This window comes from Lipotes vexillifer, unplaced genomic scaffold (genome assembly GCF_000442215.2).
Source record: "Lipotes vexillifer unplaced genomic scaffold, Lipotes_vexillifer_v1.1 scaffold242, whole genome shotgun sequence".
NCBI classification, from domain to species: domain Eukaryota; kingdom Metazoa; phylum Chordata; class Mammalia; order Artiodactyla; family Lipotidae; genus Lipotes; species Lipotes vexillifer.
This window is the reverse complement of record NW_006771376.1, coordinates 1,233,619-1,237,073: the sequence shown is the minus strand read 5'-3', so window position 1 is coordinate 1,237,073 and position 3,455 is coordinate 1,233,619. Positions and strand designations below refer to the sequence as shown.

The following is a 3,455-nucleotide window of genomic DNA, read 5'->3' as shown; positions in this document are numbered from 1 at the left end:
TGGGGAAAGAGTCAGAAACATCTTACCCACACTTGCCTTTGGTTACAGCTGGACTCTTACCCAGCTGCAGAGAGGAATGCCCTGAGGCTGTTATACAGGTTTCCTTCACATTTATTCTTTAATTCAACACATATTTATGTAGCCCCTCCACTAGGCATTGTGTGCTGAAGGCACAGTGGAGAGGAAGGAGATACAGCAGTGAACAAGACAGACACAGTTACTGCCCTCAGGGAGCTTACAGTTTAGCAAAGTAGATAGTCCAAAAGGAAAAAAGAGTTATTTACAAATTGTATTAAGTACAGTGAAGCAGGTAAGCAGCATGCTGAGACTGAGGGATATTTAAACTGAGACCTGAAGAATGAGGAACCTGCCATGTGTGGTGTCAGGGAGCATTGGAAGAGAGAAGAGAGTGCCGGAAGAGGGAAAGCATGTGAGGGGACGTGCTTCCTGAGGCTGGGAGGAACCTGGAGTACTGAGGAACCAGAAGGCAGCCCCGATGCCCAGAGCGTGGTGCAGGTTGAGGCCCGAGGTACAGGGGCTGAAGTACACAGGGGCCAGATCATGGGATGCCTTGTGGACCCCAGTAAAGAGTACTAGGGGTATTTAGGTTTATCGTAATAAATTCTTCTTTCAAAGGTACTCTTGACACCAAATTGCATTTTGTGGCAGCCTTAATATAAGTCTACAGGGGCTGTCTGTACATTGGGTCTAAAGGTATGAGTTTACCAGTTGTTTTATACTCCAAAAAAGAACTCGTCTGATATCGCCACCCAGTTGTGTGACCACCACAGAGTGGAATCAGAATTCATAGTCCTGGAGAAATCCCCATGCCCAGTAATGGGCTGTGCTCCTCATTGATAAGACGTAGGATACACACAGCCTTTCCAACTAAAAGTCCATGCCAGTGTGAGGATTGAGTTTGGATTTGAGATGACACTTTGTTGTGGGAGCCTTGTTACACAACAGAAAGGCTGGGAGGTATGAAGGACAGGGAGGGAATGTACATGCAGAGGCTGCAGGGGAAGGCTTAAACGTGGTGCTAGAAGGTGTCTTGGCGGGGGGGGAAGTGCGATGGAGGGTGTGAGGACGTGCATATGTGTCCGTAAGGGAGGGAAAGGCCCCAAATAGTATGTACTGTAAGGAACAGTGCGGAAGTGACAAAGTCATGAAGAAGGGGCAGCACACGAGGCTCCGTGGCCCTGCTTCAAGCTGTGGAATGAGCTGTGTGGGGAGGAGGCATCTTCTCTCTTGGCCTGTACTGGGTGTGCTTAAGCCGTTTTCCTTGATATCCTAAGATTAATCAGATCCTAAGAAGTGCTCTGCTTGTCACGAACTGGCTATAATTATATCTCTCTCTTGTTTCACTGACAGCTCTAAAGTACATATTAATATTAAGAGAAGCCCTACCAACTAATGTTACTGCCTTGGTTCCCAAACAATAAAGATCCACCTTCCAACCGAAACATAATTGGGCTTGGCCCATGTTCAGGCTTTGGTGATGTTATTGTTTGCAGTTTACACGCTATGTTCTTGGTTCCCTTCCTTTGGAGTTTATTTTATTCCCTCTGCCTGTTTCTGATAAGCCAGTCTGACTGGTTGGACTCTGTGTGTAAATGCTGAAAAGGAACATTTTGTGGTGCTAGCATGTTCCTTTCAGAGATACAGAGTAGAATACAGTGAAGACCTAGACCCTGCAACCGGCAGACTAAGCAGAAAGGATTCCTGGCCATATCTTTCCCTAGGCTACCAAACATGCCAGTTCATCAACAGGACCCCTTCCTTGCAGCACAAATCAGTGAGATGTAATAGACACACAGTTTCCAGCTGCAGCATTCAGCCAGCCAGAGTGGAGTAAACTCTCTGCCTGTGCCATGAGTTTTGTACCCCTAAGACTGAGGAGAAAGGTAGCAGAAAACACTCAGCCTGCCCCCAGAGAGCCCTCAGAACTGGAGAGGGGGGTGCCTATATGCACAGCACAAGACCTAGTCCCAGAAAGTTAGTTTGATTAGTGGGGTGGCAGGCCCAAGACTCACTGCCCTGACCTGTTTCAAATTCACCAGGCAGGGAATACGTAGGTGAAGAAATGCACAGACTTGAGGGAAAGCTCTCCCTTGCGTGACTCTGCAGGTGAAGAGGGTGTTTGAAGTAGGCAGGTGCATGACTTGTCTGACAGGTTTAGGGTTGTTAGTGGCTTAGGACTCCTGAGAATTCATTCAGCTTTTTCACACTGCTATCAGTGGTTCCTAATTAGTTCTGATAACATGTGCATGTCTGGAGCAGGCCATAAGAAATGGCTCTTTTAATCAGCGGTTGACTTGCAAGGTCAGGGTCAGGGTACAGCCTCCAGCATCAGCATCCGGGATATCAGTGACTGACATTTCACAAAGGGTGAGGGGAGAGGCAAAGCTCACTGTTCGTTGTCTGCCCCAGGCAGGAGTAGGACTCATACAGGTGGAAGGGGTCAATTAACCGACAGGATAGTGTGAATTTTGACATGGAGATGGTTTTTATTTTATTATTACGTTAAGTTATTATTATTTTGCCTTCCCTTGAGAGGATACAGACGTGGGTGCTTTAAGTTCAGTCTTTATGCTTGGATTTCTGTTGTTAAAATGTACAGCCACAGCCTAATTCTGTGTGGTTTTAAGAATTCATGTAGGAAGGATTGGATATCTGATAGAAAGAACCTCAAGAAATTTCTCCCGAAAGGATCAGTGAGGAAGAAAAGTTTTTCTGTACAGGGCTCTGGAACCAACAGGATGATGATGCACTTTCTGAAAACTTCTGCCTTAGAGTTAAGTAAGCCACACTAGAAATAGCAGTAGGTTTGCATCATTTATACGTTTGAGTACCTGATGAGAACTTGCCTCTATTGGTAAATAACTATAGCTGGGACAGTATAACTGAGGTGGGGGCTGAGGAGGAAAGAGGCTTATTTCCCTACTTTGAGGAGTTTACAGTCCAGTATAGTTGAGGACACAGGATCTAAAAAGGTATGTGATCCAGCCAGACAAAACTAATTACATGCAATGCCACGATGACTTGCTGATTGGAATCTGTGTTTCTTGGTCTGCCAGTGAGGCCACATGGGGCTGTTTGGCAGAGGGTTTGCTCCCTTGGGGCCAGCCCAGTGACTTCAGCCTTTGTAAGATGGCATTAGTTGTCAAGGCAAAAGATCACAATTTTTGACTTTGCTGTTTCTTTCCTGTCCTGGTTTTCTGGGCCCTGAAACGGCACCTTGCTACTGATACGTATAATACTATGGACTCCTTCAAGTGTACCCAGCTGCTGCAGACTTTGACCTTGTAAAACCAGTTATCAGTACTTTCCATGGTGTACTTTCAATGACTGTGATTCTCCCTAACCTTTATAGAGTTCTGTTTGTTTATGGTGAGTAAAAGATTCTTCTGAGTAGCTTAAAGCAAGCCATAGGTTACTTTCCGTGTACTCTTTCC

At 45.9% G+C, this 3,455-nt stretch overlaps 1 protein-coding gene across 1 annotated transcript in view; it reads left to right on the top strand.

Moving 5' to 3' along the window:
- EDC3 (enhancer of mRNA decapping 3) overlaps positions 1–3,455 on the top strand; it is a 33,343-nt gene that overhangs the window by 22,190 nt on the left and 7,698 nt on the right.